Here is a 14,227-nt window from a genome sequence, read left to right on the forward strand (position 1 = left end):
ACTATTACTGTATGTCCATGGTGTACAGTAAGGGCATGGTGCATTATTAGGTGCTTGATAAAATTTATATTTGAATGGAAGATACTGAATTAGATGCGAGGGCCCAAAGATGAGACGGCATGATCCTTGTTCTCCAGGAACTCACACACATGCACACACACACACACACACATGCACACACACCATGGCAAAGGTATAACAGAGGTTCAATGAAAGCACAGTGGAAAGAGCCTCCAGACCTGACTGCAAAGCTTCATGAAGGGGAAAGATGTTGTCCCTAACTCATGCAATGGCATCTCCAGCAGAAAGAATAAATGCAAAGGCACAGGGCAGCGTGGTGCATTTGAGGGGTGACTGAGGATCACACAGAATCGAATCCAGCTGACATTTTACTTACTGGCAATGTGAAGCAGACCAACAAAGAACACAAATGCCCCAGAGGCCTCTCCAGAGCAGGCTCCTGCTCCGCTGAAATTTAAAGCCTTCTCTAAAGGCACTGACTTTTCAGGCAAGTCCCTCTGAAAACAGGGGATTTTCTCAACAAATGACTTTGGAAGGTGGAAGGACAAATAGCCTGGAGTCTGGACAAATGGACACTGGTTCTGACTCTACTACTATGAGCTTTGTGATTCTGACCAAGTGATTTAACCTCCTCCTGCCTCTAAAAGAGATCGTTCATCTATTACCTGAGATTTCATCTTGGTGTTGTTCAGAGTGGGTCTGAACAGCAGGTTTGAAGAGGCAACAGAGGGATAAAGCAGAGCTGCTCTCAGTGGAAAGCGCCCCACTGATTCCGACATGCTCACTCAACCAGTTAGAATAAGCCCCTAAGCCTTACGGCAGAAAAATGCAGAATGTATTAGAAAAGCTGAAGGGAGACCAGCAAGATTGGTGAATTAATATTTATCGAATTACTTTGTACCAAGCATTATTAGGGAGTATTGAAAAATATAGACCCGCAAGCCAGGCAACAATTCTTAAGAAAAATGACAATGGTGCACAGAAGAAAAGTCTATGGGAACAAGCGGTGCTGCTGCAACGGGCTACATGTGTCCCAAAGACTCCGAGAACGCTGATGGGAACATTCCACTTGTGTGCCCTTGAGGAAGCAGTGACAGGGAGCCCCGTCAAGGAGGTAGCATTTGGATTGGGTCTTGAAGACTCTTCCACAGATGTGAAATAAAGAGAGAAGAGGAGAAGACAGTTTACAATCAAGTGTTAAATTATATTTTAGTGGATATTTAGCCCTAAGGTATGACAGTAATCTGATAAAACATGTGATTCATCATTTAGAATAAATTCCTGTATATTATGGCTTTTTTTCCTTCTTTGCTACCCTCCCCCACATGTTTTTTGTATAAAATTGTTTTCTGGTGTTCAGCGGGCATTTGTTCCCTGCCTCAGTGAAGTCTATCACACACTGCCTTCTGTCCAAAATAGGAAATCTGAATCTGGTTCTTGGTTCCAATTGGGAGCTGGTGGTTGAATAGAATAGAAATAGCAGCAGAAGCTGTTAAAAGAGGTGGGGAAAGAATGAGGAAGTGCTTTGGGCTTGTAGTCAGTGGAAAAAGTGTTTCGGAGAATTCCCCTCATTTCAGGGCCATACCCTCACCAAAGTCTTCCGCCAGGGTTCATCCTATAGCAGGCTGAGGAAGAGTAAAGGGGGAAGGGGGGGAGAGGGAATTAGGCAGGTGTGGTGGGTGGGAGTTGGGCGGCTAGATCTGGGGCCAGCCGGTCTGGGCTTGAATACTAGATCTACTCTTTACCAATTCTGTGACCTCCCCTAGACTGCCTCCTAACCCTTCTAACTCCCTCCTCATCTGTATAATGGTGACAGTAAATGAACCTGCAGCTTAGCCTTGTGGCAAGATTAAACAAAACATATGCCCAAAACAAATATGACAGGACCTAGAGCACATGCTAGATGTAGTACAGGGTCACCATTACCACTTGGCCACTAAGCTCCCTCCCCCCGCTTTCTGGCTGAAGGGGATTGGGCAGGACCAGAGGATTATCTATCTCCATCCCACCGGCCTCTGTACCTGACTAGAAGATGGACATCTGTCACAGATGGCTCAGACTCCTTAGCTAGGTCTTCCTACTATACAAAACTCTCCTCTTATACCTCAGACCAGTGTACTCCTGGGAGGAACAGCTGACATGTCCCTTCCAATGGAGATAGAGAAGACCTGATTACAAAGGAAACCAAGGGGTTAGGGTTGCTGGCTAGCTTTCCATAAAGGCTCATAAAGTTGTTCTACTTTAGGCTTTTTAAGGTGATAGAGCCTATTTTTTAATCCTGGATTCAGAATTTCTATACCAGAAAGGCTTTCTCTATTGCTACGTGGTCCTTGGACTACTTGTTCTGAGGCCTAATGCTGGCTCTGGTTATGATGTAATTTTCCTAATGAACCCGACATAGAACATTGAACTCATGACCCCTATATTTTGGTTATAGTTAAATCTTGATTCATTTAGCTCATGCTGTGTGTCAAATGTATCATGCAAAGGCAGAGTGAAATATTAGAATAATTCTTGAGAAACCTAATGTTATCATTTACACTTTCTATAATGAAAACTAGTAAAGATGTAGTTTCAGTTAATGCCCCTTGCTGACTTATTCTTATATGCCTTGTCTTTTGAAACCAAGAAACGCATTTGCAGTAGCAAGATTTGCTTTTATAGGACTTCAGATCCTTTGGCTCAGTCTTAAGTTGGGAACCTTCTAGCCACCAAAAGGACGAATGATCTCAGCCCACAAGAGGCCTAATTGACCACACCAATTTACCAGTGAGGGAATAGCCCTAAAGGCATGCCCCCAGGACGCAGGAGAGAGACGAGCATCAGAGTGCCCCGCAGTGCGTGCTGGAGAGGGAGTATGTAGAAGATGAACTAGGCCATTAAGCCCATCTGCCCCACACAGTCAGGCCAAGTGAAATAGGGATTAGTCTGGCCAGCCATAAACATCATCAGGTTGAGTTTTGAAAGGGTATGGCATGGGTGGCCTTCTCTGCAATGTAATTTTTAACATTAACAACTACTATTCTCTTGTCATTAGAATTACAGAAAGAAAGAAAGAAAGAAAGAAAGAAAGAAAGAAAGAAAGAAAGAAAGAAAGAAAGAAAGAAGAAAGAAGAAAGAGAGAGAGAGAGAGAGAAGAAAGAAAGAAAGAAAGAAAGAAAGAAAGAAAGAAAGAAAGAAAGAAAGAAAGAAAGAAAGGAAGGAAGAAAGAAAGACCCAGTTCCGTTATGTTGGCACCCTCTCAAAAGGATGTGGACAGTTAAATTACTTCAGGACTAAAATTAATTACTTTAGGGTTAAAAATATTAGTTTAATCCATGCAGGGAAGTAACCATGTAGTGACAGAAGTTTTAATCTTGTTAATGCCTAATTTTTTAGTCTTTAAGGTGAAAATAAGGCTACATTGTTGACCATAAAGACCTGAATAAAGCAAAAGGAAGCTTTGTTTCTCCTTCTGTTACCTTGAATCCTGGCTGGGAGGATGGCAAGAGTCCCCTCTGGCTTGTCCACTGTCATGGGCAGATACACTGGGTGGTAAGAGGAAGGAGCAGGGGACAAAGGCCAGCATGGCTTGGAATTTGGATAAAGAGGATAAGGAGCATTTGAGAGAGGGAAGAGATTGGGGCCAGCTGCTCTGCTGCGAGAGAGAGCTGATGTTGAGTTTTGCTGTATGTCCTGGGCAGGATTTCCTCCTGCTGTTTCTTGGAGACTTCTCTAAAGATGTTATCATGTTATCTGTGGATGAGCCCAAGATGGGCCCTGAGGGGCCTGATTCCGACCCATGACACTTATACTTTTTCTTACCTGACTGACTGCATAGGTTATGTGAATTCCTCTTAGTCAACCGTCATCATTATTAGTCATTTCCCAGGATACACTTGGGTGATGTTGTAGTGGACAGTGTGTCAGAGAAATCTGAAAACAGATTTCAGATGACAACCTCATTTCAAACACTGCCTGCCCCAATCAAGGAAACCAGATACAAACTCAAACACACCTGGTTTTGCTCAAAGTGATCTTCATAAGCTAATTGTTCTGAAACCAAAGCCAATTTGCCAGCTGAGAGTTTGCTTTAAAAATGACAAGAGACTTGGGCACCTGGGTGGCTCAGCGGTTGAGCCTCTGCCTTCGGCTCAGGACATGATCCCAGGGTCTCGGGATCGAGTCCCACATCGGGCTCCCTGCAGGGAGCCTGCTTCTCCCTCTGCCTGTGTCTTTGCCTCTCTCTCTCTCTCTCTCTCTATCTGTCTCTTGTGAATAAATAAAAAAAATCTTAATTAAAAAAAATAAAATGACAAGAGACTGCTTTGATTGTTCAAAAACAGGAAACTTGATGCACCTTATACTGAAGTGTGATAAAGCAAATTTGCTAAGCAAAGAAAGAAGGCCAGAGAGAGCTAGAAATAAAAAGACCAAATCCATATCCACAGTCACTGGTATAAATGCCCAGGCAGCTGCTTTTCATCGAAGTTCATTTCCTTAAACCTCATGACCATGTATGCTGGGTTTTAGTGTTTATTTTGACTTTGTCTTTTATCCAGGTCATATATTTTAATCCTCAAGCATATCAAACATACTGAGGAAAGAGAGGAGAATTGTTAAATGTTATGACTTTTAAGGCTAATGGAATTATGTTATTATATTGAAACTACTAAGGAGTTATAATGAGATTTAAAATATGGGCAGTTTTAATGCCTTCATACTTTCAGTTGTGGGATTCAGACATCAATAATGTGAAATACACTGTAAACTGCATTTCAGCCCATTGGGCATGAGAGCGAATTTGCCTGGGAGGGAGAAGCTCAGTCGTTTGGGAGAGAGGGTAAAGTAGGCCAAGGAGAGCTTGGTTGTGTGCTGTATTCCAGCAAGTGGAAACCCGTGGAGACAAGGTAAACATGATTGGAGGGTGTTTATCATGGGGTAACCCATGATTAGCAGGGGACAGTGGTTTGTGGACAGTGAGATGAATTGTTAATTTTATCAACAAAGGAAGTACCTGGCCTCACTTTCTGAGCTTAAAAGTAGATGTGCTTAAGTATCCCCTGAGAAAGTTAATGCAGACTCCCAGGTGGCACACTTAAAGACTCCAATCCAGTCAGTTTTAAGTGGCTTCAAATAATCTGCATTCAAAACAAGCATCTCCATCCCCCATCCATTTCAGGGGGATGAGGCAGGGGCCCTGAGGCCACACTTCAGGAAACACTGATATCTCTCCCAAAGGCCACACAATGGGCTGATGTCTGGCTTATTCATATAAAAATGGATTATTTTATGACTACTCCCATTGGCCATTCTAATGATTTAGGTCTCCCACAATTGATCAGCAGATGACATAATGGAAAGAAAAGATGGTGTGAGGGAGATTTGCTGTGACCTGGGCCCTCAAAACATTCCGTTAATGGCCCTAAAGTATCGTCAGGGGCTCTGGAGTGCAGCTAACTATTTGAGTTCCCAAAGCATGGTTTTTTGTTTTGTTTTGTTTTGTTTTGTTTTTTAACTTCTCTTTCTAGTGGCCAAAGAGGTCCATGGGATTCATCTCTTCACAAGTCTTGCTTCTAAAAAAAATCTCTCCTCAATACCCTGCCCCCGTGATCTGCCTCATTCTTTTCCCTGTTCCGCACTGAGAATGTGGGGTGTCCTTGCTTTGAACACCAACTTTCCTGTCTCTTTAATATGTGTCACTTCCCATCAAGTAAGGCCTGGCTTCCGCACCTCCCTAACTTTCTCCTCTGAGTTGTCATTTTCACAAAACACACCAGCCCTGCCTTCTTACAAAATTATTCAGAACAATGTTCTATTGACATCAAAGGATGTTCCGACTTTCCCTGTGAGTTTTAAATCCACTGATGATGAATTTAATACTCATTTTTGGCTTATTGCACTGAATGAAGGAAGCAAAGACAGTGGTGAAGTGGCATGGAGTTTCTATGGTCAATTACATGTTCATGACTTAAACACATTTTTTAATCTAAAAGGGCCAAAAGACCACTTGTGAAATGATGGGCATCGAATCCCCTTGGGCAATCTGGCCAAAAACATGTTCTAATCATCTATTTCTGTGACAGTGAGTTGAAGAATCTTTTCTTTATTGTGAAAACAACTGGCTGAGGTCACTGAGTTCCTACCAGCCTTTCTGGAGCTAAGTGAACTGAGCTGATCAGGGGTGTCCTTGAGGCCAGTGACCCAGCCAGCTCTTAAATCCTGAAGTTTCTGGTAGCTCGTATACTGATTTAGAACACCACTGCACCCGGAGAGCCTCTCTCTCTCTCTCTCTCTCTCTCTCTCTCACACACACACACACACATGCATTTTCATAAGAGCACCTTTGAACTATAAGAAGGTGATTTCCACTAAGTGCTTAAGATCTTGCCCATCTCACTACTGAGAAAATCCCATCTTTGTCCCATTTGGAGGGAACTTTTTACATCAGCAAATTATTAAATTAATTTATTTCTATAGTAATGAGTACACATCAGCAAATAAAAACCAACAATGAGAACAAGAAAGCAAAAGTAGAGTAAGTAAGAGTAGTTTCAGAGTACTGCAATTTATATAGAAATCAGACAAAACTAAGAAAATATCCAAGTTCAGCAGCCCACTTAGGAACTCTATAAAACTTAACTCTCAGCTCTGTCAAATATCAATTTTATTTTGATGTTAAGAAACTGAAGCTTTGAAAGCGATATGTATGTGCATTTCACCATGGATGTAATCCATGTCTTTGGGGCCAATTTCCTGAGTTCCAGTCCTGGCTGCACACTAAAGGCTGTGCAATCTTAGGTAAGTCACTCTCTCTGTGCCTCCCTTTCTTTTTTTTTTTTTTTAAAGATTTATTTATTTTATTTATTTATGATAGACATAGAGAGAGAGAGAGAGAGAGAGAGAGGCAGAGACACAGGAGGAGGGAGAAGCAGGCTCCATGCCGGGAGCCCGACGTGGGACTCGATCCCGGGACTCCAGGATCGCGCCCTGCGCCGAAGGCAGGCGTTAAACTGCTGAGCCACCCTGTGCCTCCCTTTCTTTCCTCAATAAGGTACCTACTTTACAGAAATGTTGTGAGGAATAAATGAGCTAATTTATGTAAAATACCCAGTACCTAAGAACCATCCAATCACTAACCAAGATTATTTTGTGTTAATGTGGGAAATAGGTACAGAGGAAGACAGAAGCTTTACCCTCTTGGGATTTGCAATCCAATAGAAGAGACATGTGTTAACTAGTCACATAACAATTATTTCTTAGAATTTTCATTTGTGCTGTGAAAGAAGAATGCCTTACCAAGGGCTGTGAACATGGTCAATAAAGGGACCATGGGGAGACAAGGGAGAGGTCCCCAGTGAGGTGATTTTAGGCTGAGATTTGAGGAAAAGAAAGATTTCCCCAAGGAAAAGGATGAGTCTATGGGGAAGGGTTTGGGTACACAGAGAAGGCAGTCATGGTATGACACCGAAGAGAGGTGTGGTCATGTGGGAGGACCACCCTCCGCTTGCAAGGTGAGTCTTGGGGAAGAGCCCTGCCCCGTTCCAAGAAGTTTTGTCTTGTAGCCCAGGATCAGGACAGGGGCAAACTCTTACAGCAAAAGAAGCTCAAACTTGAGTGCAGAGCAGAAATAGAAATTGGGAAGAGTCAGGAAGATCTTTAGAAGGACATTAATCTTCTCTGGGAGAAATGTTTTTCTGAGGTTTTTGTTTGTTTTTTGTTTTTGTTTTTACTTGTTTTTGGTGTGTCTATTTTGTAGACTCATGGAGAAAACTACAAAATGCAATCCAGATGTTCTTGCTTCCCAACTCTGAGGATCTGAAGCTGATCTTTCTCTCTATCCAAGAGCAGAGAAGCCAATGGTGTTCACTCACTGCAGACCCTGGCAGTCTTCAAAAATAAACCCAAGGAGGACATGGGACCTGCTGCTCCTGAAAGAGGACAGCATTCCCAAGAAAATAAGGAGGCAGAGAGTTCAGGAAGAGAGAAGGGTAAAAGCAGAGAAGCAGACGAAGAGGGAAGAGGAACAGTTTTAGAGCTTGTGTGGGGACTACCCCCTGCACGGCTGGGCAGGGTGTGACCTTGCTTTTTGATTAGACAATGGGAGCGAGGACCCTGGAGTAGAAAAGTAAGTCAGAATTCTCAGTATTACATCTTTCCCCAGTGTCAACTATTTGGATTTATTACCAAAGTCTTTGTGGGATGAATGGCTTTGGCCTATCTGGGTTCTTGCTTCTAGAACAGAGGCCAAGGGGATATCTAGAATAGAGAAGAGGATCATCAGTGGCTAGTACAAGAGACACCTTTGTCATGAGCTATATTATGGGCAAAGGGTCCATCTGTAGACAGTACTTGGCTGGAATAGCCACATGTTTACATCAGAAATGTGAATGTTCTTTAGGGTTCTACATGGTCATCCCCCTGTTTACCATTCCACCCTCTTGGCTACCTTCCATACCTTAAACTCACCATGTTCTGTTTGTCACAGGGTGTTTTCATCTACTGTTTGCTCTATTACTCCTTTCCGTCTACCATCTAGTTAACTCCTATTCAGATTTTCTAAAAACTCAGCTCAAATTTCTCTTCTTCCAAGCAGACTCACCTGACCTCCCTAAGTGGTCAATCCCCTTCAGTGGCTGAGCATCCCTTCTATGTACATTCATCACAGTTACAATTTCATCTGGTTCATGCGATTGTTTGGTTACTGTCGCTTTCTTCCATAAGACTGTAAGTTCTATGAGGGCAGGAACCATATTTGTTCTTTATGCAAACTGTATCTTCCACTGCAGAGCACAGTGTCTGACATTCAATCCTGATTTCAGTAAGTCCTTACCTCATGGATGAGAAGAGTGGTCTTTGCTGGCCCACACTGTGACGTGGTGTGTGTGTGTGGGGGTGCAGCTAGCCAACACTCTGGCCCCGGGGGTGAGTGCCATCCTAGCAGAGTCACAGGACTTGGAATTTCTCCTGGCTTCGCACTGCTGGGGGTGCCAGTAGGGAGCCGGGCTCTGAAAACTCCAATGTCCCTTTAAGTGATTTACTTATTCCTTAAAAAAAAAACTTTTTGAGGCAATTTTAGCAGCTGATCATCGTGGCTTGGCTGTGGTTCAGTAATTTTCCTGAAAGACAAAGGCTCTGGGCCATTTCCCTGAGAAGAGGCAATCTCATCCCTCTTGGATAAGAGCACATTGTCTATTCACAAGGGGCCTTCAGAGCTCTAGTTCTTGGGGGAGAGCCCAGGAGATGCAACAGCTGCAGACTCAGTGCTCCCAGGGTGCCAAAGGTCAAAAGGTCAAGGGTCACTTTTTGTTGAAGGATACCCCAATCCATGAAGTCTGCCAAATAATTGTCCCCTTCCCAACTCATAACCTCAACTTCCTGCCCAGGCTGTGGATGCTGCTTGTTTCCAAGGTTGCACACGATGCAATTTGTGACATAAATGCACATGAGCTTGGAGCTCTCTCGTCTCTCAGGGTGAGGGGCTCTCCTAGCTCAGTGACCAGTGAACTTTGGGCATCTTTCAATATGTGCTCCTCAGCAACTAAAGGGCCAATTGTCTTGGAGAAACAGTCTGTTCTTCTACCAGGAACCTGAGTTCCCTACAGTCAGGGCCCTTGTCATTTCCAAGTTTCTGTGTTGAGTCACCATGCAAATAGGACACCAGCCATACCAGGTGCTTACAGAGTTGTTGGGCAGGACCCCATTCTCCATTGAGTCACCATAAGCTTTTTGATCCAAATAACTAGATTTGAAGGTGGTATACAATAATCGTGGAGAACAAATTCACTCACAGGAGAAAAAATGAGTCATTGCTGTCTGAATTATCCCTTAGCCAGCAGAGCCTCCAAACAAGAGGCAACATTGAAAGCAAATGTGGTGCATGATACGGAGTGGTGTAGCCTCCAAGAAAAGCCATTTTCCCTGTCGGAGCTGGCAGCAGGCCCTCTCTGGCCTCCAGAAAGTCATGGCAGAGAGTCCTAGATTCTGACACAAATACCAGTTTTCTAGTTGGCTCTCTGGCGGTCATCTGTCAAAAGGCGGTGGGTCAAATGAATTCTTTATAAAAAACAAAGTAGATGAAATGAGACACACACACACACACACACACACACACACTGAGCCACCTTGTTGTGGAGCTCTCCAATCACAGAAAAAGAAGACAGTTCATTATATTTATTCATTCATTCATTCATTCATTCATTCCTTTGTTCAACGATAATTCATTGAGTGAAATTGTGTGGAGCACTATGCCAGGTGCAAAGCAGAGCTTTTCTTCTCCTCCACACTAGTCTTTCTCAGCCATTTCATATCTGTTCACATTATTGATGGGCTTGAGACTTAAAATTAATAACTTTCCTAATTTATTCTGAGAATAATCCAGATTAATGAAAGAAGAGAGTAATGAAAGAGAAAGTTTGAAAGACAAACCTTGGATGGTTATTTGAATCTTCAGACTTCAGTTTTCTCAGCTATAAAATATGGAGATCAATTACATTTATGTAAAGTCTACTCTGTTTTATATCCATGAAGTGAAAAGAGTTTTTAAGAGATCTGATTGATCACTGTTCCAGCTTTTACTGTTTTGTGATCACTTACCCCAAAGCTTAATGACTTAAAACAACAACCACTTTATTATATCTCACAATTTTATAGAGAAGGAACTCACACAAGGCTTCCTAGAGCACATATTATCTCCATGTTGGGTTGACAGTGTCCACTCAGTTGTATTCAAGTGGCAGATGGCCTGGTCTGGAAGCACCAAGATAAAAATCCCATGGCTGGTGCCTTGGATAGGATGTAAAGGGGCACCTGCATTTAGCGGAAACAGTCATTGGAGGGCCTAAACTTTGCCTTTCCAAGATGGCAGCCTCAAGTAATTGGACTTTCCATGGTCACTCAGCACTCCCAGAGTGTTACAAGACATCCAAGGCAGATCTCATGATATGAGACTTCTCTTGAGTTAGCCTTTAAGTCTCAGAACACCACTTCCACCATATCTTATTGTTCAAACAATTTACGAAAGCCAGCCCAGATTTTAGGGGAGGGAAGAAGTAGACTCAACCTCAACCTCAATGGGCAAATTGCATGAGTCACATGAAGGAGAATCCTTGATGGCAGCCATCTTGGAGACAGGCTACCATGAGAATTTAAATGTTAGAGGGTTTGAGACCTGGCAATTAATAATGCTGAATTTCCCTATGATCTTGGATTTTTCCTTCTCTTCCTATAAACTAGTTCCTGAAGAAATTATTTTACAATGCTTTAATATTATGAGTGATTTTTAAATCTGATTTTAAAATATTGGATAAGCTTCAAGTTGACTGAAAAAGATCTAGGAAGATTAAGAGAAGTGCAGCAGACACATAAGACATCAGGTTCCGGAACTGCTGCGTGGATCGGCTCCTGGATTCCTTCCAGTTTGAAACCTCTGATAAGAGGGATTTCACTCCCATCTAGATGCCCACGACACTGTCTCTGTGCCTCTGGCGTGTTCATCAGATGCCTTAGGGTATGTGTCTTTTGTCCATCACTAAACTCCAAAGAACCTGCAGGGTTTTTTCTTCTGTTTCTTCCACAAAGCGTTAAGAGGTTTTCAAGCACTGCTTGCTAAATGAACACACTCTGGTGGGGTTTTCAGGAATGCTGGAAGTAACACAAAGAGTAGGGTGATACCAACTTCTGGTATTAGAAGGAGGCAATTCCATTATCTCTAACAGCTATGTTCAGCAGCTCATCGATGCTTTCTAATGGGCAATAAAAGTGAAAACATCCACTGGGGGTTTGGTTTCTGGCCTGTGTCTCAGCAAATTAAATAACTCACACTTCGTGGCAGGAGACAGAAAGGGTTTGTGTTGTTAGTTTTCACAAGGAACAGACCTTGATCTCTTTGTCTGCACACAAACCATTCCTGGCCCCAGGTATGGCTTTCCAAGACACTGTTGGCACGGTATAGGAATTCTGCACAACACAGATAGGGGAGGGTGGCTGGTGGCCAAGGAAGATTAATGATTACCCTGATGACAAGTGTAATTAGTGTGAAAATGGACGAACACTGGGGAAAAAAACAGAGGTTTCCTTATTTATACTCCCACTGGAGAATCAATTTCAAGATCATAAATAAGTAAGATGTGAATTGCACACCCACAAAAGATAAGGGCTGCTTGTTTTTCCATAAAATGTGGATGCCACTTAAGCAAGAGCCTACTTACATTATGTCTTCCAATTCCAACTATAATCTTTCATTCCTTTTCCATTTTAAGGGAAGTATTTCAAGATAATGGCTTCAGAATTCTCCTACAAGGAACCACAAAATATTCTTATGACTATATAATAACTACACCATGTATGTATATAACCATATAATAACCAAAGCTCCTGTTTTTCGTTTCTCACTTTTACCCCCTCAGTTGAAATCTTGGCTCAGTCTCTCATTTGCTATGTGTTCCTAGGCAAGTTACTTAATGTCTCTGCTCCTTAATTTTCTCAGTGTTAAATGCAGTTAATAATCATACACAGCTATACAGTAGTCTTACTGTATTAAGATTAAATAAGCTACCATAAAACAATGCCTGGCACATAGTGGGTGCCCAATATGTATATCTGGGCATTTCGCCCTCATTTCTCTTTGGATCCTCAAAACAAGCTAACAAGCATTAGGGAAAGATTGAGATTTAGAGGCTCACATTCTGAAGTCAGACTAGGTAGGACTTTCCTCTTACTAGCTGCACGATCTTAGCAAGTTACTAAAAGCCATCTGGGCCTTGGTTTCCTTATCTACAAAACAAAGATGGTGGCAATGTCTATTTTATCAGTTACATTCGATGCTACATAAGACACTTAGGGGAAGGCTTGCCACGTAGCAGGTGCCACTGTTATATTTGCCGTTGTCAAATGGCAATAAATTGTGTTGGGCTCACATAAAAGTCCACTGACTGCAGTGTACATGGTGATGTATACCAGGCCCTCATTCAAGGCCGATTTCACAGATTGAATAGGGCCCCATGCCAGAAGTTCCCCACACTTGGTTTAATTCTCTCCTGTCTCCATCTCAAAATTCTTAATAAGTTTTCACACAAGGAGTCCCACATTTTAATTTTGCACTGAGTCCTGCAAATTATGTAGCTGGTCCTCCCCCACATTTTGGAATTAATTCAAGAGTCCAGCCACCCAAGAGGCCACTATCATGCCAACTCATATAGGTAGTTGGCATTGACTTTGGGACATGCTTAATGTCTGAGCTTCTGTAACAGAAATTATAAGCATATTTCTATATATTGAGCTTTGTCCCCATGGTCAGCGTAATGGAGCAGGGGTTCAGCTGTGTTTTATTCCAGTCTCATGCTTCTTCTCAGACCCACAGGTATAACATGGAAATGAAATGTTCACAAGGTTATGGGAAATCTACACTTCTCACACTGTGCTAAAGAGGTAAAATGTTTCAGACACACACTCACTATTATGTAGGACTATTACATACAAGCCATTGCGTTAATTTAAAAAATGCATTAAAGTATTCCTGAATGTATAATAGCTCCTCGTCATTACATAGTTCCTCAATGAATGACTATTAAATGTACTCAAGTGTTATTAGGCAGGAAATTGAGAATTTTTTATGGTCATAGAGGCCTGCATACTTGAAACAATCGGGAAACTCTATATTGGGCTGTCAGTTCCTGACCTGCCAGGTCCATTTCAACTCCCATTTGAGCCTTTTGGTTCTTTGTTCAGAACCGTGCGCATAGCAATTGCACAGTACACGTGTGTCCTGTGAACGGTACGTGTCTGCCAGCTTGATCAGACGTCTGTTTTAAGGTCCTGAACACGGAAAATGCATTCTGTAACCAGAAATGAAAAAGGACAGTGAATTCAGAGGAGATACTGGGAAATGTGAGAGATTAAGAAGGGGACACTACAGAATGTTTCCGTTCCTGGAAACATAAGAAATGATGCATCGAGGTGACGCAAAGGCACAGCTGGAGCCCAGCTCCCCCAGAACGGCGGTCAGTCTGACATGGACGCAGATAGACACCAAGTCCAGGGCTCCGGGATGGCACACGTCGCTCTAGAGTTATATTCCTGTCACTCCCCTGCCCAGAATGTTCCAGTGACTTCCCTGCCTACAAAGTCCTACATAATCTGGCTCCCAATCCGCCTCCAGCCTGCTCCCCACCTTGCTCTGTTCCATTCACATTGTTTTCCAAGCTGCTCCTGGTACATGCCTTACACA

General features: G+C 42.7%; 1 long non-coding RNA gene across 1 annotated transcript; it reads right to left on the reverse strand.

The window, feature by feature from the left end:
• Nucleotides 1-11,052: 11,052 nt before the first annotated feature.
• LOC118353478 (uncharacterized) lies at nt 11,053-13,812 on the reverse strand. Its single transcript, XR_004812528.2, has 3 exons — nt 13,679-13,812; nt 12,210-12,294; nt 11,053-11,643 (listed from the first exon to the last, which is right to left on the reverse strand). It is a non-coding gene; the product is annotated as an uncharacterized LOC118353478 (long non-coding RNA).
• Between the last annotated feature and the right edge of the window lie 415 nt (nt 13,813-14,227).

Source organism: Canis lupus, chromosome 37 (genome assembly GCF_003254725.2).
Source record: "Canis lupus dingo isolate Sandy chromosome 37, ASM325472v2, whole genome shotgun sequence".
NCBI classification, from domain to species: domain Eukaryota; kingdom Metazoa; phylum Chordata; class Mammalia; order Carnivora; family Canidae; genus Canis; species Canis lupus.